This window comes from Euprymna scolopes, chromosome 30 (assembly GCF_053919585.1).
Source record: "Euprymna scolopes isolate OS-2025 chromosome 30, ASM5391958v1, whole genome shotgun sequence".
Classification (NCBI taxonomy): Eukaryota; Metazoa; Mollusca; class Cephalopoda; order Sepiida; family Sepiolidae; genus Euprymna; species Euprymna scolopes.
The window spans coordinates 102,443,836-102,471,335 of NC_136511.1; the positions used below are offsets into that span (position 1 = coordinate 102,443,836).

Sequence of the window (27,500 nt, forward strand, 5' to 3'; positions counted from 1 at the left end):
ACCTATCTAAGAACACATAATGTACATTTGTGTGAAAATTTTTAAAATCGGACCAACTCTTTAGGAGTCCATAGGGAACAAACTCTCACACATATATAAAGGAACTCTGTGTGTGTGTGTGTGTGTGTGTGTGTGTGTGTGTGTGTGTGTGTGTGTGTGTGTGTGTGTGTGCGCGTGCGTGTGTGTGTGTGTAATGCTACAGAAGATCAAGTCAAAACAGGATGAACTCGTCGGTTTCAAAAATTATTTTCTGTCAAACTGGAAAGTCCTGTTTGTGAACGAATTCACGCTCTATGATACATTTCTGTGTTTAATTTTTTGTGCTTTTTTTGGGGGGGATGTCTATTCCGAAAGCAGTTCTCAACATGAGGAGGTTGGGTGTTGGACAATAACAACAAAAACGCCATCACCACCAACACCACCAACACCACCAACACCACCAACAACAACCATACTTCAATTTTTCTATGAGAGGAGAGGGGCATGCTTCCACCAAGCAATGCCGGTTAACGAGTCCTGCTAGTAAATAAATATTTGGCCCTTATTTTAAACTAGCCAGGTGACCTGACGTTGCCAAGGATTAAATGATGATCAACGAATGTTTCACACTGCCATACAGGATGGAACAATAAAATTGTCGTCTTAAAAAAGACAACATGATTCTATTTTTTGTTTCAGACCATCTACTAGTTGACCAGTTGTCTACAAATCCTAAGAGCGATAAGAGCCTCCTATCATGTCTGAAAGTAATACAATTTTCAACAAGGGAAATTGGAGATGCGCCGCTCTACAACTCATGCTCTCTTTCGATCTAAGGAATGACAACAGGACCATTGCCAGCACTCTCAAAATGCATCGCTGGATTGCCACGAATGACAGGAGGGACATGCCCAGAGTGATGAAAACAAAGTTTCCAACCACGGTTATGGTCTTTCGTGTGATTTCAAGTGAGAGCCACATCATGCCACCTCACATCTTCAAAATCGGCTTGAATGTCAACATCAAAGTGTACCTTTCTAGTGAATGTAGTGATCCCCTAGTGCAATCAGGTGGCTGCTGGCAAACCCTGGGTGTGGCAGCAGGACTCGGTGCCGTGCCATAAATCCAAAGAAATCCAGGCTTGACTTCAGAAGGAATGCTATGACTTTGTACCCTTCTTTCACTGGCCTCCCACCTCCCTCGACCTGAACTTGCTGGACTGCTTCATTTGGTCATGCATCGAGAACATCACCAACATGACCTCCCACAACACCAAAGCCAGCCTGATCACAGACATCCATTGAGTATTCGCTGAGCTCCCACCGGCATTTGAGGCTGAAGGCAGCTAGATTAATTAGATGTCAGCTCTACTACATAATCAAGTTACCTGAATTGATTTTTTTCAGTAAAAGTTTTAAAAGAAAGCTGTAGTGTTGCTTTCTTTAGGGCGACAATTTTATCGTTCCACTCTGTATTTTTATTGTCATTAAAATCGATGAACTCATTTTTCAATCAAATCGATTGATTATCTGCTCTAGTTGGAGATCCACTAGATTGCACCAGTAGGAAGCTTCACATGCCTCCTCGCAGTGACTATGTCCTCAATACATTGTAGTCTACATTGCACTGTAGAGAACTTACTGTTGATTTTATAAAATTATTTATTGCTTGAATTAAAGTTTAAAATGCAAAAGTCAAATATTATGGTTCATTTGTGCTCTAAACAGAAACATTCATTTCGAACGCGTCCATGTCATATCAAAGGACTTATTGTTGATTTTATATCCATGACCTTTCTGCTTGTGCGGTGATAAAACTATATGTGTATACAAAGTGAGTATTTTTTAATAATCAAAGTTATTAAAAAATATTTATGGTCGGTGTATTTTTCTTGGAAAGTTATATCATCCATGCCTTTAAAATATTTGTTTTAGGTTGGATTTTCTTTAGCTGTAATTGAATTTTGGTAAACTATGGAGGTTGATAACATTTATGTAGTTTTATTAATGTTTTCCTGTTTAATTTTATTTCTATTTTGAATCTTAAACTTTTCATTTTTTTTTTTTTTTTAATATTTCATTTTTTTTTTTTTTAATATTTCATTTTTTTTTTAATATTTCATTTTTTTTTTTAAATATTTCATTTTTATATTTCAGTTTATTGAAGTTGTTTTTTCAAGTAAAAGATCATCATCGCCATATAGTAACTATGGCAATGTAATTTTGAATCCCTTGTCGCCAGTGTTGTCGGCTTTTTGACCAGTAATAATCAAAGCAAACAGAGTTATATAATTATAAAAAAACTATACTAGCAACAGTATGTTATATAAGTACACGTCATCATTTTTGGGGTTGTAACAACTCAAATCGCTTCCCACGACGTGTTAAATGTAACTGTATTCATTGCCTGGTTAAGTCCATTACATTCTGAAATAGGTGTAGCAGCTTAGAGTTTAATAATAATAAAAAATGTCAATCTTCAGTTGCGCAGTATCCAAACAAAGTTTTAAAAGACAAGGCTGAAAAATATACTAAAATCCTAAACTAAAAAGTCGATCGTGTTTCAATTTTTTCTCAAAGATTCTGTGAGTATCCATTCTTTTGCAATTTCTTTCCAAAGACTTTGAAGTCTGTTATTATATTTTATTTGTTTTTATTGAAATTATATTTGAATGGGAAATAACCGGAACAAATTAAAAATGTTTAAAAGTTATGGTTCCAAATCAATTGTAATAGCGTTAGTCACAAAGACCCTGCACCCTTCCCCTCCCCAATTTCTTATAGGGCCTTGTGCCTAAGTTTGTTGTTTAATCTTTTTTTTATTTTTCAAATTTTTGATTGAAAAATGTAAATTTTGACGACAATAAACTATATAAATTTGATCAATGTGGAAATTTTCCTTATATCAGACAATTGCTTATTCAATTTGGACAATCCCCTTTTTATGGGGAGCTGGTTTCCCCCCAACATCTTGGGAAAATCAAAATAAAAAAAGCGTTCCCGCAGTAAATAAATACTACCCCACAGTCAAAGTGGACCTCATTAAAACGGGCACCTGCCAATTCTAAATAATTAAATAAATTCAAACGTGTTTATGTTAGTATGTCGCGGTGACCCAATGGTTAATGTCATACGTTTCTTTTCACACTTTAATTTCCGACTTTGCCTCAAAGGTTCGAGTTCAATCCTCGTTTTTTTTTATTTTAACCCTCACCCCCGACACACACACCTCCAAACACCCGGGCAACGCCAGGTACCCCCGCTAGTATATATATAAGAGCAAATAGTTAATAAAACATGTTAAAACACACTTTGAAAAATTTCCCCCACTCTTTATCTGTGCCTAAATCAAAACGTGGATTCCATGAACAAAGCTTCTTTCTTAGAATTGCACGCCTGTGGAACTCTGTTCCGTCTGCCTGCTTCCCACCTGACTACAACTTGGATGTGTTCAAGTCCAACGTTAACAAATTCCGAATGAACCGCCCCCTTAAGTAAACATTTCATCAAATCTCCACACTAACGTAATGTACTTGCAATAACCCTTATCCCTGAGTGGCTTCCGGGCCTTGATAAGTGGTGACCACTGAGTAAAAAAAAAAAAAAAAAAGTTAAAAACATATTTAATCTAAAAAGGATACACTTAATAAGTGGATAGTCCTTAATCCGCAGAGTTTTGAAGAAATACTTTCCTTCTCATCCGAGAGTAGGAATTAGCAAAATGCGGGATCAGATTTTGCATACAAAAGTATTTGATGAAACTGCAAGTAAGTCAAAGATCTTACTTGATAACAAAAAGTGAAGCAGAGGGAATATGGTGAAGAAAAAGGTGATTTCACGTGAATGGATAGTCAGGTGAAAGGTAAAGTATCTAATGACGGTAAAATATCAATATCTAACAGTCTAGAAAGAAACGAGGTATATACACTTGTCTAACCGTTTGATTATTCCTCTTCATTGGTTATGGGCCCAGTCAACGTCTTGAAGATAACAGAACACGTGTGACGGTATAGGAGGGAAATGTGCATTTCTCTCCTAATATTTACTTAAATAAACACAAGGTCAAACGACATTGCTTTTAACAAAACAATAATAAAGGGTTTATTTAGAAAAGGCGAGATTGTATCTCAGACTGAAGAGAAAGAAAGAAAGTGTAAATGTCTGTTTGAAGGTGTCGTCTGCCATCAGACTGCAGTCGTCAACAAGTAGCAGTGGGAGGAGTGAGTGAGAGAGGTCTGTATAGGTCGCTTGCTGGCGTCTCTCTGGCGATCGTAGCTGAGATCCCAAAGGGCTAAAAATAGTCATTAAGGGGACAGCTCAAATCAATGCGCCCTGCCAACCGATTGGTCAGTGTGACCGAATCACTTTGGTACCGGGCATTGATCCGCTTATAGTAAATAGTTTGTTAACTGCTACATCACCCCCTGCTTAGGCGAAAAGCCGATGAAGGAAAATAAAAAGGTAGCAATCTTTAGAAAAATACAGAACACAAGGCTAAAGTAAGCTTGCAGTCTGTTTATAAATACAGCTGGATCTGACAATCCTAGTTCTATCGGGATCAGCATCTGACCTGGCAGTGATAGAGGTACTCCATAGACAAGTTCGGCTGGAGAATATCCCAGGTCCTCTTTGATAGCTGCATAACAGCTAAGAAGGACAACAGGTATGTATTTGCTCCATCGCTGTTGGTCAGGGTAAGCGCGTAAGGCAGCTTTTAATTGTTGATGGAAACGTTCTATCATCCCCGTTCGAAGCTGGGTGATAGCTTGTTGTTCGAATACGTTTGATCCCTAAAATCCTGGAAAGTTCCTGGAAAAGGTGGGATTCGAACTGTGCTCCACGGTCTGTGGTAATTGTTGTGGGGACTTCATAGTGTGATATCCAGCCCGATATAAGGGCTCGCGCTACAGATTCAGCCGAAATGTCCTTAAGGGGAATAGCTTCAGGCCACCATGTGAAACGGTCTATGCAGGTCAGGAAATAAGTAAATCCCTGGATCACTGGCCATGGTCCAACCAGATCGATGTGAACATGGCTGAACTTAGCCTCTGGGGTGCTGAATGTTCCCAGGGGTGCACGGATATGGTTGTGCACCTTTGACTTCTGACAGGAAATGCAGGAACGTGTCCAAGCAGTGATGTCACGCCTCATATTAAGCCAGAAAAATCTAGCTGTAATCAGCTTCACTGTGGCTTTGCATCCGGGGTGTGCCAGATTGTGTAGTATGTCAAAGACAGCTCTACAATGAGTCATGGGAACAAACGGTCTAGGTGAATCTGTTGAAGTGTCACATATGATCTGCGTGTACGAAGTAGGCACGGGCAGATATGCAAATTTGCTAGTTGCGAATTCAGGTGAGAACAGATCCAACGTGTCCAAACTTTGTTGGTCTAAGGCCATTTGTTGTAAATCGATATCCAAAGGTGAGGACAGAGAATTAATAGGGAGATGGGATAAAGTGTCTGCCGCAGTGTTCTGTCCCCCAGAGATATGTCGGATATCGCTGGTAAATTGCGAAACAAAATCCAAGTGATGAGTTTCGCGAGGTGAATATCTGTCCGGCTTAGCACACAGTGCAAATGTAAGCAGACGGTAATCAGTATAGATCACAAATTGTCGGCCCTCGAGTGAATGCTGAAAGTGTTTCACTGTGAGGTACATAGCCAGGAGTTCGCGGCCAAACGTGCTGTAACGTTGTTCTGCCGGTTTCAGCTGCCTCGAAAAATATGCGAGATGTTGTAGTTGTTGTTGGTGCTGTTGTTGCAACACTGCACCTACAGCTGTGCCTGATGCATCCACAACCAGTGAAAACTGGGCATCAGGCACAGGATGTGCAAGTAATGTGTGTGTTGCTAGTTTCTCCTTCACTTCTTTAAAGGTTTTCAGCTGAATATCATTCAGCGAAATCTGCTCATTTTTCTTCTTCCTGTTACGTAACAAGTCAGAAAGAGGAGACAAGTGATCCGCAGTGTGGGATGAAGCGCATACAGTAATTTAGCAGGCCGAGGAAGTGCCTTAGTTGGCGAAGTGAAGTGGGTGGTTTAAGGTCTTGTAGAGCCTTAACCTTTTCAGGTAAGGGAGATATATCCTCTGGGATGATGATGTGACCCAGAAAAACTAACTCTGAAGCACCAAAAACACATTTACCAGGGTTAATTCTAACCTGGTACTGTTGAAACCATTCAAACAGTAGGCAGAGGTGAGTGATATGTTTCTCAGGTGAGGCACTTGCCACTAGAATGTCGTCTATGTAGTTATAGACAAAGTCTAAATCATGCACTACCTCGTCCATGAAGCGTTGAAAGGTACTAGCTGCATTTCTCAAACCAAAAGGCATAGTTAAAAATTCAAATGCTCCAAACTTGTTACAGCAGTTTTCGGGATGTCGGCTGGATTCACTGGAATCTGATTGTATGCCTTAACCAAATCTAGTTTGGAGAAGGTCTTACAACCATGCAGTGAAGAAGCGAAGTCCTGTATGTGTGGGATTGGGTAACGATCGGGTACCGTAGTGGCATTCAATCGTCGGTAGTCCCCAGTCGAACGCCAATCTCCGGAATATTTCAGGACCATATGCAAAGGGGAAGCCCATGGACTGGACGAGGGGCATATAATTCCCAGTTGCAGCATATGGTTGACTCTGCCTTCGCTGCTTTTAGTTTGTCAGCAGGAAGGCGTCAAGGTCGTGAGAATACAGAAGCACCTGTGGTCTCAATATGGTGAGCTGTTGAGTGAGGTGGTTAACTCACAACAAAATTCAAGTTAGTTAACTCCGGGTAGGAGTTTAATAATGTATGATATGGATCATCGGCAGAAGCGATGAAAAATACAGGGCCAATAGATGTGAAGTTCGATTTTGAACCCGTGACGGAAAGTTCCGTATTAGCATCTATCAGCTGTTGTCTGCGTATGTCAACTAATAGGTTCAAGTGATGCAGAAAGTCCGCGCCTATAATGGAATAGGGCAAAACAGCTATCGTAAAAACCCACGTAAAGTCTCTACATAATTACAAGTCAAGGGAATGAGAAATTTGACCGTACGTGGGAATAGCCAAGTGATTTATCGCTTGCAGTGTGATGGGTGAAACTGGCGACTTCTCGGTGAGGAGTTTCAGTGGCCAAATACTGCAAGCTGCTCCTGTATCAACCAAGCAATGCACTTGCGATAAGGAGTCAGCGATAAGATAGGCACGGTTGTGGGAGGTCTGTGGAGAATGTGCCGTGCTCAATTCTCCAGACGATCGTTTCCCTTGTTCAAATACGAACAGGGCATTGTACAGCGCCATTCGTCCTTGCCAAAACGACTATGATAAAAGCATAGTCCTGGCTTCCTAGAGTGACGGCGGTGATTTAGGGATGGTAAACAGCTCTTGTAACGGCGTCTGGGTGATTGTGATCTGGCCACACTCAGCTTCCTCACCTCTCTGGTAAACCGCTCGAGAACATCAAGTATAGCCAAGAAAGTGGCTTCTTGACTTGTGTCCCTAACTTTAGCTGAGAGCGTAGAGACTTCAGCCAAAGTCTAGGGGATAGCTGCGGTGGTAGGACCCTTGGTAAAGTCCATAACTTTATCTGCCGATGCCGCTACAATCTTGACAGAGTTTTTTTCCAATATAGGAGCTAAAATGGCTTTCACCTGTGCCGGCAGCCTCGAAAAGAAAAGCTGTTTTATAAGGGCACTGTCAGCGGAGACGTCTTCAGCTAACTCTCTCATTTGCTGGAATAGCTAACTAGACAAACGGTCTCCCAAGAGCTCGTCGTGGACTAACGTTTGGAAGCGTTTTTCTGCTAACACTGATGTCCGGAGCAGGACCTCCCGTTTTATCGAGTCGTATGTGGAGTTAGGAGGGGTGTCAGTGATCAAGTCTTTGACCACTGGTGTCAACAACGCAGGAAATGTACTTAATGCCGATGCTCTTTAACGTCGTTTGCTGAAAAATATGACTCGAGCTGAGCGAACCAAACTCGGACGTCACCCGCATAAGCAGGCAAGGTGGTAGACATTAGATTAATAAGTAAAATGAACAGACCAAAAAATCAAAACTCGAAAAGTGAAAAAAAAAAAAAACTTCTTCAAAGAGACACGAATGAGAGATAGAAAAACGAAGGAAAATAAGTGTGTGTGTGTGTGTGTGTGTGTGTGTGTGTGTGTACAGTGTAGTTGGCCGTTAAAAAATAAATAACTAACTATTTTTTGAACAAAGTTCTTCAGTATTTTTTTCTTTTCATATATATAAATATATATATTTATATATATAGTTTGAGTTTGTTGCATTGAAGGATGTAGTAGCTGGTCTCTCCGGTTAAGAAAATGGAAGGTAAAATGTTATCTGCCCGTGTTTGATGAGCACGTAAAGAAAAACAAACTATTCGTAAACAAAAACTTTTTTTTTGGTTTGTTTTTTTGGTTTTGTTTTCCGGTGTTTTTTTAAAACAAAATTCTTCAGTATTTTCTCTTCTTTTTTTTTGTTATTTTTTTTTTTTTTTTTTTTAGAAGAGAGAGAAAGGAAACCGGTTTCAAAATTTGTTGTTATGTTTTCTTCTTCGATTTTAAATGCGCTGTCACTGTTTGTATCAAAAAAGGAATTTGTAGCAACAAAAGGTGTATTTCATTGTAATTGTTTCACGACCGGTTGAACAATTTCAAGCATTATGGTGTTTGAAAATTTTCACATAACCAGACTTCTTGAATGAAAGACACTTTAACAATAGAACATGAGTTAAAGAAATTTCCCTTAAAGAACGCATTCTTTGTCAAGAGCTTATTTAAATAAGCTCTTGACAAAGGATGCATCCAGGGTAAATGTTTTCGCTTGCTCCATTTCCTTTAAGAGAATGTTGCTACCAATTTCTTTTTTGAAGTCTTGGTTTTGTTAATACAGTGCATATATATATATATATATATATATATATATATATATATATATATATATATATATATGACAGAGAGGGGGGTGAGAAATAAAGAGAGTAAGAAACAAATGAATGAATGAGAAATGAAAAGGGATAGATAAATAGCGAGTGATAGAGAGGTGGGTAGACAGATAAATAGAAAGAGAGGTAGGTTAAGAGTACATGTAGCAGAATTAGTAAGGGGGAAACTAAGGCCCAATTGTCCCAATGAAATCCACCATTACTTGTCTAGATCCGGGATTGAATACCTGATATGTTTTCTTTGTATGAATAAAAGATATAATTTTTTTTTTTTGGTCCCTCAACAAAAGGAGGGTGAACCTGTAAATTCACCCTTGTCGGTTCGTCCGTTTCTCAATAACTACACCTTGGAATTTTTTAAAAATTCTGCACAAACATTAAACATGATATGAGTAAAAAAAGTAACAGAACGGATTTTCCGGGAAAACTCTGGTTGCCCCCCCCCCCACCCCACCCCCAGGGATGCCTTTCAGGTTAAAATGGCTAAAATTGACAGTTTTGTGCTTATTAAAAAAATTGATGCCTTGAATTTTTATAAAACTTTCTGAAAAGTTGTAACTAACTGATTTCTATAAAATTTTGTTTGTCTGTAATTAGCGATAACTCTTTGGTGTGCCCCAGGGGCTCTTTTAGGGCTAATAAAAACACCTCATTTTTGGGACTATTTTACCAATATTTGTCCAAAATTTGTCTGTGTATGTCTATTTAGCATTTTTGCATGGTGATAAACTCAAATTTAAATATGTTAAGGCCTTGGGGGTTGGGGGCTAAATGGGGTGGGGTGGGGGCAAATGATGGACTTAGTCATTTCTTTTTTTGCATGTTGCAGAACTAAAATTTGTTAATATGTTAAAACCTAAAACTGCACCGTTTGTTCATTTTCACCAGGATTTGATGTCCCTTGGGGACTTTTAAGGCTAAATTGGGGAGGAGGGGGGATATACTGAACTATCGCTCACTGGCAAAATCCCACTGTAACGTAGCAGTTATGCTCGAACCGTGTTCGTTACAGTTCAAACCTCTCTCAGATGGTGATGTCATCTGGTACCGTTGAAAACAAAAAAATAAATCCAACTCAGCTATTTTTTCTGTTTTTGCAAAAGGCATTTATTACCATTACTTTCCAAACAATGCCTGCTTTAGTGTTCATTTCGTTTGCCAGGAAATTCACAAAACCCTGCAATCTCAACACTAGCTTAAAAGTCTCTTGCTGTCACCACGGGATCACATGGCCATCTCATTCGGTAGTGTTTTTCTTTCTGCTCCTTGCCACATGGTACATTTTTCTCTCCTTTTTTTTCTTTTTCTTCTGATGAAGCCTACATACACTTGCTAATTTGCACACACACTCAAATGGCTGCTGCTGCTGCTGCTGCTGCTGCTGCTGTATTTGCTAGCCATCTATCTTTCGGCTGCTGCGGATATATGCGCTCATATGCTCTCTGTTACACCACAAGTGCAGCAAGTATGCATTTATGTGAAAAGACTGTGTGTGAACTGGTTTTTCATTTAATGTTTGTCATGAAAATGTTACAGTAATACACTTGAGAAGATAGAAAATTGAAAAAAGAATGGAGAAACCGATTGCTAAGTCATCTTTAAAACATCCAACCATCATACAGACAATGGAACAGGTGATGATGATGATCATCATCATAATCATCATGCTGATGAATAAAGTAGGAATTTATAAATTTGTCTGTACAGAGATACGTTTATAATTTTGTCTATTAATGTCAATATGTTTCTGAGAAGTGTTTGCAGCCTCATAAATCCTATGGAAAATATATGTGTCTGCCACTTTTGTTACAGGCAGTGTAGATATGCAGCTAGTCTAAATGACTATAGTATAGGATGAAGAAGGGATGATACTAACCTATTATGAACATTCCCCATGAAATGGGTGGCTGTGAGGGTAGATGCTAGCATGAGAGTGAAAATATATCCGACCTCCTATGTAGATGGCTGTGTTAAAAAATGTAATAGCATCATTGAAAGAGAACAAAACGAATACATAATTTTTGCGACTGAAAGAAGGCCATCAATACAAATATCTCTGTTCTTATATAGTTAGGTATGGTTCATCACATCTAAGTTTAAGGTCGTTTGGTTGTCTTGGAAGAAAGGGTTACATGGACTCTCCAGAGCAGGTTATTGTTTAAACTAAAAACATTTTTTTTTAAAATAAAAGTTCAAAACTAATAGTTTTTAACTAAATACTGAGGATTTTGATGAATTCCAGTAAAGTGTTGAAGATTCTGCACATCAGTATCTTCTGAAGATCTCCTCCAGCATTCATCCGAGTGGGGTTGGGGTAGTAGTGAGGAGGAATAGGAACTGAATTCTGGGGATGAAGTTTTCGAGAGCATGCAGAGAGGATGAGAAAGAGGAGTGTTAGACTGGAGAGGTGCATTCTGTATTTGGTGGTTCTCTGCCATAGAATCAATTTCTGCATCCAAATTTCCCATTCTATCATCCAATGAAAATATGTGATGTAGTAGCACTGTTATCGCTTGTCCCTTATTGAAACACACATGAACATGTTACTGAATTTTTGAAATTAGGATTGATTATTTGGATTATTTGGATTCATAAGACTACAACCGTGGCCTTCGTTATAAAGATGGCCGGCCAGCTGAAAAAATGACGTCATCGCCGAGGTCCCAACAAGCAAGATATGTGGAACTCTTAGACTGTCAATAATGAACAGTAATTTTTACAGACAGCGTTACAAAACTTCAAAATTGGATTGAAATAGAGAAAGAACACGATGATTTATACTGAAACTCATCTAATATTAATAATAAAAAAATAATAAAAAAATAATAAAACACAAGTTGTTTGTTTAAGTATTATAAGCAATTGAATATTTCGTTGTATTATAGATTTTAAAGATTAGAATGCGTTCTTTAATTACTTATAAATTACATTTTTAAAAAGTGAAGGAACACGATTTGATTTGTAGTAAACTTGAAGTTTATTTAATATAATTAAATGAAAATTATGCATGTAAGATTTATGAATATTTGAAGCAGAACACAAGCAAAACATTTGAAATATTAAAATTAAACTATTTTTTTAATCAAATGAACAATATTTTTTAAATCAAAATGAATTTTTTTTAATCAAAAGGAATATTTTTTAATCAAAGTGAACAATATTTTTTTTTAAATCAAAATGAATATTTTTTAATCAAAATGAACCACAATATTTTTAAATGCAAATGAACCACAATATTTTTTCAAAATCAAAAACAATATTTTTAATAAATTCATGAAATATTGCACTGTAAAAAAATAATTAACCTAAAGAAAAAATCATGTTTCTTATTTAAGATTATGTCACCAGTTCACCACATAACAAAAATAACATGCAAAATCATTTTTTTATATCCATATTTTCAGTTTGTTAAAATATGTGGGTTTGTATTACTAGTGTAAACATAGATTCAAAGGGTTTGTATTATTGTACACATAGATTCGAAAAAGTTGTCAAAAAACAAATATATAACAAATAAATGTTATCAAAGGCAAGATAAATTACTTTTCTACCAAACTGGATATAATTTTCGTGTTTTTATTCAATTTAACATGTTTATTCAGCCCAAAAAGCATACAGTGTTTACCGATGTATTGGAAAATTTAAAATGGCGGCCGACTCTCTCTTTAACACGGTAAGTTCGGGAAAAGATGTTATAAATAATAAACTAGACAAAATACTATTAAAAAACCACCGAATATATATCAAGTTATGTCACGGTAACTTATATTGAGCAAATTTCTAAGAGTATTTTGTCTAGTTTATTATTTATTACACCTTTTTCCGAACTTACCGTGTTAAAGAGAGAGTCGGCCGCCATTTTAAATTTTCCAATACATCGGTAAACACTGTATGTTTTTCGAGCTGAATAAATATGTTACATTGAATAAAAACACAAAAAATATATCCAGTTAGGTAGAAAAGTAACTTATCTTGCCTTTGATAACATTTATTTGTTATATATTTGTTTTTTGACAACTTTTTCGAATCTATGTGTACAGTAATACAAACCCGGAAAATTCAAGATGGCGTCTGACTCCCTCTTTAACACGGTAAGTTTGGGAAAAGGTGTTATAAATAAAAAACTGGTTAAAATACTGTTAAAAACTCGCTCAATATATATTACCGTGACATAGCTTGAAGCTTGACATATATTTTTTCTAGTTTTTTTATTTATAACACCTTGTTTTTCGAGCTGAATAAACATGTTACATTGAATAAAAACACGAAAAATATATCTAGTTTGGTAGAAAAGTAACTTATCTTGCCTTTGATAACATTTATTTGTCATATATTTGTTTTTTGACAACTTTTTCGAATCTATGTGTACAGTAATACAAACCCGAAATGAACGCGCGTTTTTTTTGTTTTTTTTTTACTTTTAAGTTTCATATATATATATATATATATAAGTATTTTAAAATGTTATCTTTCTAGCTTTAAAAAAAAGTTTAAAAATGTTATCAGCTGGCATAATTTATTTTTAAATATTGAAAATTTCAGGAAAATTAATTTTTGCTAAATTTTTAAAACATGTGTCAACAGCTTAAAAAAATCGTCTCTTCAAAAGAGTCGATGTTGTCTCGCATTTTCATTAGTTTTGTATGCTGTAAAAAAATTTTTTTTTAATATTAGCAATTTATTTGAAGCTTCTTCTTTTGAATGGTAAAAAACTTAGGATGATAATATTGAATTAAATTATAGTTACATCGTGTTAAATACAGGGGGGAGCACGTTAAAACTTACTTTGCTGAATGGAGATATCCACGAGTCACTACCGGTGTTTACCGGTGTCAAGAAGAAACTAATGGACTACCCGTGATGACGTCAGCAGATTAAATTATTTTTGCCCACCGGCCATGGCCATCTTGTCTTTTAAGACGGTCTTCTTGCTACAACCCCCTCCCTCGTATATAATATTAGCGGTGTGTGTGTGTGTGGGGGGGTTTACCCGGGCGTAAAAATGAATATTTGAATTTTTCCAGATTTCATATATATTATTATAGAGTTGTGATTTCAAAAGTAAAAAAAAAAAGTATTCAGGTGCCATCAGTTAGAATCGAACTAAAAGCAAAACTGTAGCATTCAAAGCTGGTGACGTTACCACTGTACCGACGTGACACTCATATGAACTGATTAAAAATTATGAATAAACTAAGATGAATGTACAAAATGTGTAACGATTTTTTCAATTTTGACCAATTTTTCACTCTTTAAAAAAGTTTTAATGGGCAAAACACCCGGAAAATAACGGTCCGTAAAAAATCCAGTCATTTGAGGGCCCCTAGTGCCGTTCTGCGAATTTTAGTATCGGAGGAGATAGAGTTTGAAAATATGGAGACAGACAGACATATAGCCTTTTATATATTAGATTACATCGTTATCTTAGAACCATCAAGATACGAGAAATCTCAACACACTAGAGAGAGCAATGACAAGAAACAATAAGAATAAAAATTGAGTAAATTACAATTTTTATTAATTCATCAAATATTAAAAAAAAAAAAAAGGAATTAACAATCATTTTTCGTTGATGCATGGATTTTTGAAAATAAGTTCATTTTTTATACATATTTTTTTATATTTTCAAATTCATGCAAACCAGCAATACATGTTTTACTCATTTTATCTTCTGATGAAAAGCGATTATCTTTGAAAATCCATAGATCAAAGAAAAATAAATTTTATTCCATATTTCACGGATTGATAAATATTATATACATGAGAGAGATTCATTAACCCTGATCATCGAGTGTCTTTGATGCCTTGATAAACGGTGATCGAAAAATGTTCAGTGTTCAAAGTTTATTTTTTGTGCATGCCTAAAAGTTTGATTTTTATGTTTAATAAGATTTTTCAAATTAAAAATATATTCATAATAATAATAATAATAATAATAATAATAATAATAATAATAATAATGGAAATCTCAAGAGACTTGTTGTCACTTAAACTCCAGATAACATCACAAGTTGTTCTTAAAGAGAAATATTTGATGATGGCTTGTGTTATTACTAAGGCTATGAGAACAGCATATTCTTTTCTTTGTTTTGATTCTCAGCTATATATCCATTGATGTCTTATATGTTTTTATGTAGAGTGATGTGCCGTGGTTTTCCGTTGATTAATTGTGTCTAACATATACTCGAGAGTCAAAACAATGAAAAGAATATGCTGTTGTCATAGCCCTAGTTATTACTCCTAATGAGTAAAATAATAATAATAATGAACAGAAAAACATCACGTAAGCCAAAAAAGAAAAATGAAACTCGTAAACCACCTTTTCAAAACACACACCAGTGTTGGCAACTGAGATTTTTAAAACCCGCTAGATTTGGGACATAAAATCTCCAGAAAATCGCAAAATCTTTTACTTTTCGTAATCGAGATTTTGAAACCCTGTTAGATTAACAAAAAAAGACCCCCCCCCCCAAACGAAACAAAAAAAGAAACACTAGATTTTAACTTTGTATAGTCGTTATGCAGAGTACGGAGCGTGCTTTTTTAGACATGAATTTAAAGTTAAATTCAATTTTTATGGTATCTTTTGTTTATTAAATTGTTAGGTAAAAGTTCAGAATAGTTAACAAAAAAAGCCCATCCTCCCACGTTAAGAATAGGTTTCTAAGTAATAAATAATAACGTTATTATTTCAGTGCAATCAGTATTCTGCATAAATACCACACATTTTTTTTTTACATAGAAATCACCACTTATCAAGGCCAGGAGCCACTCGAGCATAAGGGTTAAAGAGTGTACAGTAGTCAATTGGACAATATAGTAATTGTCAGTAATGAAAATTCAGTAAATTTGTTAACTTAAGGGGAACGGCTTATCAAGAACTTGTTTACATTGGACTTGAAGACAACCATATTGTAGTCAGCCCAAAAGCAGGAAAGCAGAAGACAGTACCACAGGCGTGCAGTTCTAAGAAAGAAGCTTTGTTCATGGAATCTACGTTTAGATTTAGGCACAGATAAAGAGTTTGGGGAATTATTGATAGTGTTTTTAGCTAGACAAGTGTTTCTTGTGAAAGTTTGGCAGGGGGGGCATAGATTGGAGCTCAGTCGAGCACTTGCCATGAAAATAACGATAAAGCAAAGACAAACTTGCTACATCTCTTCTGTGAGAAAGAGGTTGCAGGGAAGAGAAAAGGACATCTCCTATGAGGCTATGGTCTATTTTGAACTCTATCAAGGATAAGTCCTTTCTAGCAGCTCCTGCTCAGATGTGGCAACAGTGCTCCATCCTTGGACAAAGTTGGCTCTTATATAGATAGAGAATTGCATCAGCAGTGAGATATCTACTGGATCAATAGAAGGATCCCACCATATTTCCAGCGGCTTTGATGTACGTGTTTCATTTCAGATCAAGAGTAAAGGTCAAGCCCAGAAGCTTGTCAAAACATGAGGCCTCCCTAAGACGAGAGCTATTCATTTTAATTGATGCCAGATGGGAATCAGAACGTTGATGATGTAAAGATAGAAGCTTGGTTTTAGATGCATTAAAAGTAACCAGCCACTCCTTTCTCCATTGTACCATATGCTCAAGATCAGAGGAGAGAGAATCGGAGAGAACTTGGTCGTTTACGGTCTTAGATGTGCTACCATAGATGGTAGTGTCATCAGCATAAATGTCTACGAATGATGTAAGGATGTGATTTGGAAGATCATTAATGTAAATCAGGAAGAAAGTTGGGCCCAGGATGGAACCCTGAGAGACTCCAGCATTAATACTGTGAGCTTCTGATTTCTGCCCATCAACTACTATTATGAATCTATCAGAGAGAAATGATTTGATAATTGAGAAGACATTTCCAACTATACCATAGCTGGAGATCTTGTGAAATAAACCTTTATGCCATACCCTATCAAAGGCTTTTGATATGTCAGGAGCAATTGCCCTAGAAAGGTTGCCTCCGTCGAGAGATTTGCTAATCCTATGAGATATAACTGTAAGCACATCTGCTGTAGATCTAGCGGAATGGAAACCGTATTGTGTGTTACTAAGAAGGTTGTTTTTGCTGAGATGGCTATTTAACACAGATTCCTGCAACTTACTCATGACGCACAGGAGACTTATTGGCCTGTACTGAGAGGGATTCTTAAATACAGGGCAAACTGATGAGATTTTCCAGGGTGATGGGAAGCAATTCTCCTTAAGACAACTTTTAAACAGTTTTGTATGTATGAGTGCTAGTTCTGGTTTAAGTTTTTTGAGAACTGTAATTTGAATACTGTCAGGGCCGGTTGCGTTACTCGAATCAAGGTTTTTGAATAGCTTGGCAACATCACATACTGATATTTTTATATCACATAGCGTGTTTTCTGATACAGGAGGAAATATTGGGGGTTGGCGGACATTGTCGCAAAGGGTAGAATTAACTGTCAAGTTCTTGGCAAAGAGTTTGGCTTTGTCTGATGCTGACAAGATTACCTCAGGTCCATTGATGATAGTTGGGATAGAGCACCCGTTTCTGTTCAGGATTCTGTTTGCTATTTGCCAAAGCTAGTGGGAACCAAGCCGCTGCTCAGCTACATTGGACTTGACCGACTGAGCATACAACTCTCTTGCATTCTTTATTACTTTCTTACAATGGTTGCTTGCAGTTCTGAAAGCAGCTTTAGTCTCAGTACATCTATTACGTTTGAAACAATGGAAAAAGTGATTTCTGTGCACAATGGCAGCAGCATATTCTGGAGAGAACCACGGCTGGCTGTTAGGTTTTCGCTGGAACTTTTTCGAGGGTATGAAACGGTCAATACCTACAATTAACCATTCTGTCAGGTCTGATACTATAGAGGACACATCCTTTTTAAACATGGAATGCAGAGGTAGATCTGATATAAATGTACGGAAGCTATCCCAGTCTGGCATAGAGTAACAATTTACTGTACGATGGAGAGGTACGTCTGAAGATTTTTACATTTCATTTTTATCTTAATTGATTGAGTGGTTGGAATATCCAAGTGGAGATAGAACGGAAACTCCCTAACACACACACACACACACACACACACACACACACACACACACACACACACACACAGATTCAATAAATTATAAATTTCAAATTATATTCCTTGTCGAATAATAAATTGTAAATTCTAATTTACAGCATTTAGATAAAAAAAAATTCAATTTTTTAATTAGCTCCCAAAAAGATTGTCAGATTTTATGAATTACTTTTTTCGCAAAAGTAACAGGATAAAATATGAAGTATGTGCACATATGAATTTGTCTGTTTTATTTATCATTTTGCGAATATTAATGTGTCTGACTTTTGCAAGAAATATTACTTTTTCACAAATATTAATGTGTTGCTATTTGGAGTTAAGGTTTGTTGCGGACCAGGATATAAATACCCTAACTCGCTACAAGAAAAAATAATGAAACGAATTGAATGAAGGAAGCAAAGAACTCAAATGCTGGAATAAAATAAACATTTTGTTTATTTTATGTTGAGAAATGTAAGTCTTGGGTGTACACGTGTTCATTCGGCCGTTGACGACTACGCGCGTGGAAGGAAAAGGGAATGCAATAGAGAAACGGGAAGTGGCAAGCCAGCCTGTAGAAAGAGAGGGTTAAGCTCAGTAGAGAGTCGCGCACATGTCTATGTTGATGGACCAAAACGAAGGGGAGATAGAGTGAGAAAGTCAATCTAGTTCATGAAGAGAGAAAGTGTATAAAGTGTACGTGCACTTATCCCACATTACAGTAGCAGGAAAAATGACCTTAGGGCGCGCCGTCGGTTCGTCGACTCAACAGGTCGAACGCTGGTCCAGACGAAAAAGGGAAGTTGACAGATTTTGTTGACTTTTATACTGGAGTTAGTGTTCTGACTGCGCATGTCTAGCTTTCACTTTAAAGGAAGGACGTCCCAGCTCGTGTGTGTGTGTGTGTGTGTGTGTGTGCACGTTAGCGTGTGTGTATGTATGCTCATGAATGTGAGTGTGTGTATGAGGATGTGTATATGCATGTGTGTGCGTGCATATGTGTGTGCATATGTGTGGGTGTGTATATGTGAAGAAAAACATGTTCGAACAAGACTCCCCCTCCTGGGGAGAAAAATAAAATATATATATACAAGAGAAATGTATTTCGTTTTTGTTTTTTATGTATATTTAAAAAAAATTTTTTTTTTAATAAGTTATATATTGTTTGAAATGTTTTGGCCAATGAACTTTTCGACCAGTTTTTGTTGTTGTTTGTGGTGTGTTGTTTTTTGTAATTTCTTTGTCCGTTTCTGAGTGTGTATGTTCTTGTATTGGAGTAGGAGAAACGTGTAATTGTTCGTCTATGAATGCAGGTTTAAATCTGTCTATTGCTATAGTGTCTTTTTTTTCTCTTTTTAATATCGTAAAATACTTTTTACTCCTGTCGAGAACTAAATAAGGACCGGAATAATTTGGACATAGTGTTTTATTTACTGTGTCGTTCCTGATAAAAACGTATTTACATGTGTAAATATCGCTTGGAATGAAAATGTTTGTGTCTGGCTTTTTGGTTTGAGTAAATTTTAATTGTGACATTTTGTGTTTTAAGTCCGTCACAAAAGTTGTCGTTGGGGAAATGTCTGTATTGTTTTCGCAGAATTGTCTTGGTAAAATCAGTGTTAATCCGAAAACTAATTCTGCAGGTGTGCTCTGCAAATCTTCCTTCACAGTGTTGTGAATTGTTAGAAGAATGAGTGGCAAGTTGTCTGACCAGTCCGATTTGTTTTCGCTCATAGCCAAAGATGCTTCTAATTGTCTATGCAATCGTTCCACCATACCGTTTGCGCAAGGATGATAGGCAGTAGTCTTAATGTGCTTTGTTTCCAACAAATGGTTGAATTCAGCGAAAAGTGTTGATTGGAACTGTGAGCCCCTGCCCATTGTGATTACGGAGGGCACTCCGAAAATCGCTATCCAATTTTGTAAAATCGCTCTGGCTATTGTTGCGGCTGATATGTCTTTCACTGGTATTGCTGTCGGCCATCTGCTGAATCTATCGACTATAGTAAGGATGTGGGTATGTCCTCTTGAAGTGGGCAAGGGTCCAACCAAGTCGATATGAACATGAGTAAACCTAGCGTCTGGTACACTAAAAGTTCCTCAAGGTGATTTTGTGTGCCTGTGAACTTTGTTTTTTTGGCAAGGAATACAAGTTTTGGTCCAACTACGGATGTCCGTATTCATATTTGGCCAAACAAAACGTTCCGCTATTAATTTCACGGTGGCACGTTTTCCTGGGTGGGACAAATTGTGAAAGTGCTGGAAAACTTGTCGTCTGAGGTTGGGTGAAATATAAGGGCGAGGGTGTTTTTGTGAAACATCGCAATAGAAATTTGTTGTTCCGAATGGTATCGGCATTTCTTTCAGCTTCAGTGAAGTTTTGTCCATTATGGCTGGGAGCGTGGTATCGGTTAATTGCTCTTGTACTATTAATTCCATACTTAGTGGAGTGGAATTTACAGAAACAATTGTTGCACGAGATAAAGCGTCAGCTACAACGTTTTCTTCTCCTTTTACGTACCGTATATCAGTAGAATATTGGGCTATAAAGTCCAGGTGTCGAATTTCTCGTGGACCATATTTGTCGACATGTGTGTGCAGAGCAAATGTTAGAGGTTTATGATCCATATAAATGGAAAATTTTCTGCCCTCGAGGAGATGTTTAAAGTGCTTAATTGCAAGGTAAATTGCAAGTAACTCTCTCGAGAAAGTGCTATATTTAGTCTGCGCTTTGTTTAACTTGGCAGAGAAGAATGAAATAGGGGTCATTTTGTTGTCAGAAATTTGGTGAATGACAGCTCCTACTGCTATTTCCGATGCGTCTGTCATAAGCGTAAGTTCCGTTGTATCGCTATCTTGGATATATGTAAGTTTGGTGAAGTTTGCCAAAGCAGTTTTCGATTGTTCGAAGGTCTGTAGTGCAGGCTCTTCCAAAACTAACTGTTGGTTTTTGGTTCGTTTTTTTAACAAGTCCATTAAAGGTGCGAGTAACGTGGAACAGTTAGGCAAAAAATGTCGGTAATAGTTAATTATGCCTACAAAACGGTGTATTTGTCTGACAGATGTCGGTAGAGGGAAATTTGAAATAGCACTTACTTTTTCAGGAAAGGGGAGATTCCATCCTTGTCAATTAAATGACCGAGAAATTGAACTTCCTGGTGGCCAAAAACACATTTATCAGTGTTAGTTCAAGACCAAAATGTGACAGTCTTTCAAAGGTTTGTTCCAGGTGTAGCCGGTGTTCTTCAAGGTTTCTGCTGGCGATTAAAACATCGTCCACATAAGCGAATATGAACGGCATACCTCTGAAAACTTCGTCAATCAAACGCTGGAAAGTTTGACAGGCGTTTCTCAGCCCGAAAGGCATCCTTAGGAACTCGTAAAGGCCAAATGGTGTGGTCAGTGCAGTTTTATGAATGTCTTCTTCCGCGACTGGAATTTGAAAATATGCCTTAACGAGGTCCAGTTTGGAGAAAATTGTGGCGTCATGGATATGGGGAATAGGATATCTATCTATCTGGAACAGTTTTTGCGTTTAAGCGTCTAAAATCTCCGCACAGTCGCCATGTGGTGTTGTTAGCTTTCTGTACCATGTGGAGTGGTGATGACCAAGCACTTTTCGAGGGCCGTATTATTCCCATGTGGAGTAGGTTTTGAAACTCGGATTTTTAGCCAATTTGTATTTATACGGTTTCAAGCATCTGGGGGTTGAATAGACAGGCGGTCCTGTTGTCTTAATATAATGCTTAGCGCTGTGTTTGATGGACTGCGTGTTTTTAAATGGCTGGGAAAGTTGAGGAAATTTTTGGAGTAACCGGTGGACGTATAAATCTTCTGGTAAGGCAGTGCTGATTCCGGTGGTTAAAAATTTTGAGGTGTTTCCTCTCACTGAAATCTTTGTTTTGTTGTCTGATGAGTCATGTCGACAGACAGGTTGAAATGGGCTAAAAAGTCCGCCCCCAAAATTGGAGTGGTCACACTGGCTATGGTGAAATTCCATAAAAAATTCCTCCGCATTCCAAGGGGTTTTTTTTCACCAAAAGTGGGTATTTTTGTACCGTTGGCGGCTTGTAAGTTGAAAGATTGGGTCCCTGTTGGGTGGCCATGCGGTGTCGGTATGACACTGATTTCCACTCCGGTGTCTATTAAAGAGTTATATCTGTGGATTTTGTCTCGGATATAAAATAGACAACCTTTTTTGTGTGCTCCAGCTACAGTCATCGTCGTTACTGGCTGGAAGGTTCGTTTCCCTGTGCTGGTTTTTTGAACGCGCAGGGTGTAGTGCATCTTCTCGCGTCGACGCCGAATCTCCTGTCGTAGAAACACACATCTTGTTTATCTCGTGACGTGGATCGGTTCCTGTTTAAACTTCTTCGCTTGTAATTTCGCTGCATGTCATTGTTGTTTCTAGGGTAACGTTGACGAGTTTGAAGTGCGTCGGCTAGCTGCTTCGAAAGCTTTTCAACCGCCAACTATAATTCTGCTAATTCCTCGTCTCGGTTTTGGTCAGGTTGTCGAATGTTTAATGCCATGGTTTCGTTGTAGAAGACGGCTATTGAAGTTCCATCTTGTTTTGAAATTTTTATATTTCAATTTCGTGTGCGCGGTTTGAAATTGTTCCTCCTCGTGGTCGACAAGTTTGTTTGTTTGTTAGAGAAAAATTATTTTTCGTGCATGCGGTGAATTTGTGTGGAAGGGTTTAACTTACACCGCGTGTTTCGTTCACTCTCATTCATTTCATTTTAAATAAAGGGGTCACCATTTCATGTTGCGGACCAGGATATAAATACCCTAACTCGCTACAAGAAAAAATAATGAAACGAATTGAATGAAGGAAACAAAGAACTCAAATGCTGGAATAAAATAAACATGTCGTTTATTTTCTGTTGAGAAATGAAAGTCTTGGGTGTAACACGTGTTCATTCGGTCGTTGACGACTACGCGCGTGGAAGGAAAGGGGAATGCAATAGAGAAATGCAAAGTGGCAAGCCAGCCTGTAGAAAGAGAGGGTTAAGCTCAGTCATGCACATGTCTGTGTTGATGGACCAAAACGAAGGGGAGATAGAGTGAGAAAGTCAATCCAGTTCATGGAGAGAGAAAGCGTATAAAGTGTACGTGCGCTTATCCCACATTACAGTAGCAGGAAAAATGACGTTAAGGCGCACGGTCAACAGGTCAAACGCTGGTCCAGACGAAAAAGGGAAGTTGACACGTTTTGTTGACTTTTATGCTGGAGTTAGTGTTCTGACTGCGCATGTCTAGCTTTCACTTTAAAGAAAGTGACGTCACAGCTCGTGTGTGTGTTTGTGTGTGTGTGTGTGTGTGTGTGTGTGTGTGTGTGTGTGTGTGTATGTGTGTGTGCACGTTAACGTGTGTGTGTGTGTATGCGCATGAATGTGGGTGTGTGTGTATGGGGATGTGTATATGCGTGCGTGTGTGTGTGCGTATGTGCGTGCGTACATGTGGGTGTGTATATGTGAAGAAAAACATGTTCGAACAGGTTCGTGGGAAGTTTTGCTAGTGTAAGAAACAAATTATGAAATCACAATTTTTATAACAAATTAAATTACAAATTTAAGATCACAATATCACCGAAGAAATTGTCGGCAAAATACAATTCAAATAAATATTTGCATAATAAAAATAACAACAAAACAAATCAACGATGCGTGTGCATTATACTTGAATACCTCAAACTCAAAAATGGTGCCCTGAAAACTCGCCCCGGGAAAGCTCGTCTCCGGAAAACTCGTACGCGGAAAACTCGTACCCGGAAAAATCCCCCCTTTTTGCTAGGTAGGAAAACTGGTCCCTTATTAAATAAATATCGATTGAAAACACATTTTATTACCGTTCTTGAAGGAGATAGTGTTTTTAAAAGAGACTATACACCTTATAATATTTTTAAAAATTATTTTTAACTTTTGCTTAAAAAAATAAACTTGATCACGGAGCCAAGATACGAAAAACGAAACCAAATATTTATTTTAAAAAATACTCTAGTTTTAACACTTTTTGTGTCATTACGAAACAAAAATAAAAGAAAGAAAATTCGTATTATCAAAGAAAGCAATTATTTTATTTAGAAGAATTAATTCAGTTTAAATAATTCTTGTGTTATTACAAAACAACAAAAAAGAAAACACGGTCTTATGTAATTTTGGTACCGCGCTGAAATAATAACGTTATTATTTCGAAAGCCATTCTTATCATGGAGAGGGTAGGGTATCGTTTAAAAGCCATTTCAAGGGCACTCGTGCAGTACTTAAAAATATACAAATTTATTTTCTTTTGGAGGTGGGGGAGGCTCGTTTTAAAAATACATCTACCTCAGTATTTTCTTTAATTTTCGGACATTTTTTTTTGTTAAAAATTATTTACTAAATAATGTCGATATTATTTCTTTTTAACCAAATAAACTCTTTAAAATAAGTTTAATCACAAAAACTTACAAAGCTAGATAGAAAACGAAAACTTAGAAAAATCAATTTAATTTTTTTTAAAACAATAAACATGTAAAAATATTTTTAAAAATATTATGGGATGTGCATTATTACCTAAAAATATACAAATTTCTTTTCTTTTTCTTTTTTTTTTTTTGGGGGGGGGGCTCGTTTTAAAACTATATCTACCTTAATATTTTCTTCCATTTTTTATTTTTGAGCAATTATCCTCCTAAAGCGTGATCCTCTTATGTCGGACATTTTTTGTTCATAGTTAACACTCGACATTACTTTTTTTTTTTTTTCTTAACTCAATAAACTCTTTAAAATAAGTTGAAAGACCAAAAACTTTCAAAGCTAGGTAGAAAGCGAAAACTTAGAAAAATTAATTAATTTTTTTTAAAACAACAGTAAACAAGTAAAAATATTTTTTTTTTTAAGTATTATGGGATGTGTATTCTCTTTCAAAGACAATATCTTCTTCAAGAACGGTCATAAAATGTGTTTTCAATCGATATTTATTCAATAAGGGACCAGTTTTCCGACCTAGTAAAAGGGGAACAGTTTTCCGGGTACGAGTTTTCCGGGTACGAGTTTTCCTGAGACGAGTTTTCCTAAATTCCTCAAAAATATTATTAAAAGTAAAAACATTATTACCTAATTACATGTCATGTCGAAATTAATAAAAATGACAAAAAACTAAAGAAATGCTTAAAAAAAAAAAAGATCTAAAAGTTTTAGATCTATTTGAGCATTTTTTTTTTACTAAAACAAACAAAAAAATCGTTATTATCGATGCATAATTTTCTACTTTGAAATAGCGAAAGTTAAGTGAAACAAAAGGGAAATAAATCAGTCGGTATTGAAACATAAAACTGCATTTGTCGACAGATTTTTTTTCTTTTTCTTGTAATGTTCTACTTGATCATTTTTCAGAATTGTTGAATTTATTTTTATTAATTTCGACAGGCAATTAGACAATACTGATTTTTTTTTTTACTTAAAATGCATTTTTATATCCAATTATAATGCACAAGGATCAAATCCACAACCCCCCCCCCCCCCCGAAAACAAATTCATATTTGAAAAATAAACATTTTTTTTTAAGAAATTGCAAAAATCAGACAACAAAATAATAAGTCGATTAATTCGCTGTATTATGATTGAAAAAGGAGACATAATTAGCTGGTGATATTAGGGAGTAAATCGCTTCAATATACCTACCCTTAATTAATGTTATTTAAATTATTTATCACATTAATGTTATTTATATTTAATAATTCAAATATTAAGAAACAAGCAAACAATGTAATTCATGAACGATTTTTTTGTTTTCTTTTTTTCCCCCCAAATGATTAGCACAAGTTAATTACAGTATTAATAAATTACTTTATTATTAGTACAGTATTAATGAATTACTTTATTATTAGTACAGTATTAATAAATTACTTTATTATTAGTACAGTATTAATAAATTACTTTATTATTAGCACAGTATTAATAAATTACTAAAACTTGTCCATATAAGTAGAAAAGTAACTTATCTTGCCTTTGATAACATTTATTTGTTATGTTTGTTTTTAAACAACTTTTTCGAATCTATGTGTATAGTAAAACAAACCTAATTTAACTTTTAAAATTCTATTAAAAAAAATAATTTTGCTAAAAATAAAGAATAAAAAATGCTAGTTAAAAAATGATATACACCTGAATTAACATTTTTTTTTCTAGGCGATAAAAAATGAAACAAACAGAACAGGGTCACAAGACCGTAAGTTAGGGATCCTATTTCCAGATTTTTATCATTGACCCTCCCAGTTTAATTTGTATTTATTTGCTTCCCCACCAAAGCAAATTAGGCACAAGGCCGTTTTTTAAAGTGGGGTTAAACCAGCTCCCCTAAAAAAGGGGCACTCTGGTTGGGTGCAAAAATAGTAAATTGTCCCAGTATAGAGGGTTTCCCCTCCATTGACTGAGACAAATCACCTTAAGTGCAGCATCTGCAGAACAGATATTACACTTTGATCCTAGGTATTTATTTAGCCCCCCCCCCTCCACCGAGCAAATTAGGCACAAGGCCGATTTTTAATGTAAGGAGTGAAGAGGAAATGGGGACCAACTCCCCGGGGAGTAGGGGAGCTGGATAGTGACAATTGGTATGAAGGGTTGCTCCTACATTGACCAAGGTCTTATATGTGGGGTCGCCCCGGCCCCCACATATGGTCTTTGCTTGCAGTATCTGTCGGAACAGATACTACACTTTGAGATATTAAATTTTTTTATTCACATAAAAAAAAAATACAATTGGGAAAAATGAACAAAAAACTTAGGCACAAGGCCAACTCCAAAAGAAGGGGGGGGGATGGCGAGGTTGGTTGATCCATCTCGTCTCTGTTGTAAATTTTAAATGATTTTTCTCTCGGCCAGCCTCTTTTATCATGGTTACCCCTTTAAATTTGTATTTATGTGTGTGTCGTGGGAGGGGGGTGCCTACTTAAGCCCAATTTTAAAAACATTTTTTATTTATATCAAAAAATACAAAATACTACACTTTGATCCCAGCCCGAAGGCCAAAGACACTTGGCAAAATTTACAGTTGAATATTAAAACACTGAAGTTTTTTTTAGCCTTGTCTTGACCTGGCAGCTGTTAGCTGTGTATATCTTATAAAATAATTAATGTTTGCGGTTTGAATTCTTCCAAACGAAATCTCCAGATTTTAGATAAAAAAAAACTTCTAGCCGCTAGATCCAAAATTTACCCGCTAGATTCCAAACGAACTCTCCAGATCTAGCGGGAAACCTGCTAAATTGGCAATCCTGCGCGTGCTCGTGCGCGCGCACGCACACACACACACACACACACACACACACACACACACGCGCGCGTCTTGGCTGATACCACATAAATGATTGTGACGGGTCTAGTAAGATGGAAAGACTGAGAAAGCAAAGCCCTGACCAGACCTCCACTGGAAGAGTTCGAATAGTACCAATGGTCGTTGTCAGAGATAAATCAACGGTAATGGCTGTTGCGATAGCACCAAAATCATGTACAGTGATTATCGAAAGAGCCGGATAGCACTGGAAATCTGGGGAGATTGTTGCCAC

The 27,500-nt window shown here is 36.7% G+C and overlaps 1 protein-coding gene and 1 long non-coding RNA gene across 4 annotated transcripts in view; one reads left to right on the forward strand and one right to left on the reverse strand.

Annotated features, from left to right (window-relative positions):
• Positions 1-27,500, reverse strand: part of LOC145254919 (uncharacterized) — a 57,005-nt gene that overhangs the window by 23,898 nt on the left and 5,607 nt on the right. Inside the window, exon 1 of one of the 3 annotated variants that reach the window (XM_080113887.1) lies at positions 13,698-13,800. The exons of the other annotated variants lie outside the window; for them this stretch is intronic. The gene's annotated coding sequence lies outside the window, so the exon portion shown is untranslated. Of the gene's footprint in view, positions 1-13,697; positions 13,801-27,500 lie in introns of those variants that run through there. 3 annotated transcript variants of the gene reach the window in all.
• The window catches only part of LOC145254920 (uncharacterized), a 79,309-nt gene continuing 79,069 nt past the window's right edge, over positions 27,261-27,500 (forward strand). The window contains exon 1 of the long non-coding RNA XR_013863841.1: positions 27,261-27,500. This exon is cut by the window's right edge and continues 83 nt beyond it. This is a non-coding gene — a long non-coding RNA (uncharacterized LOC145254920).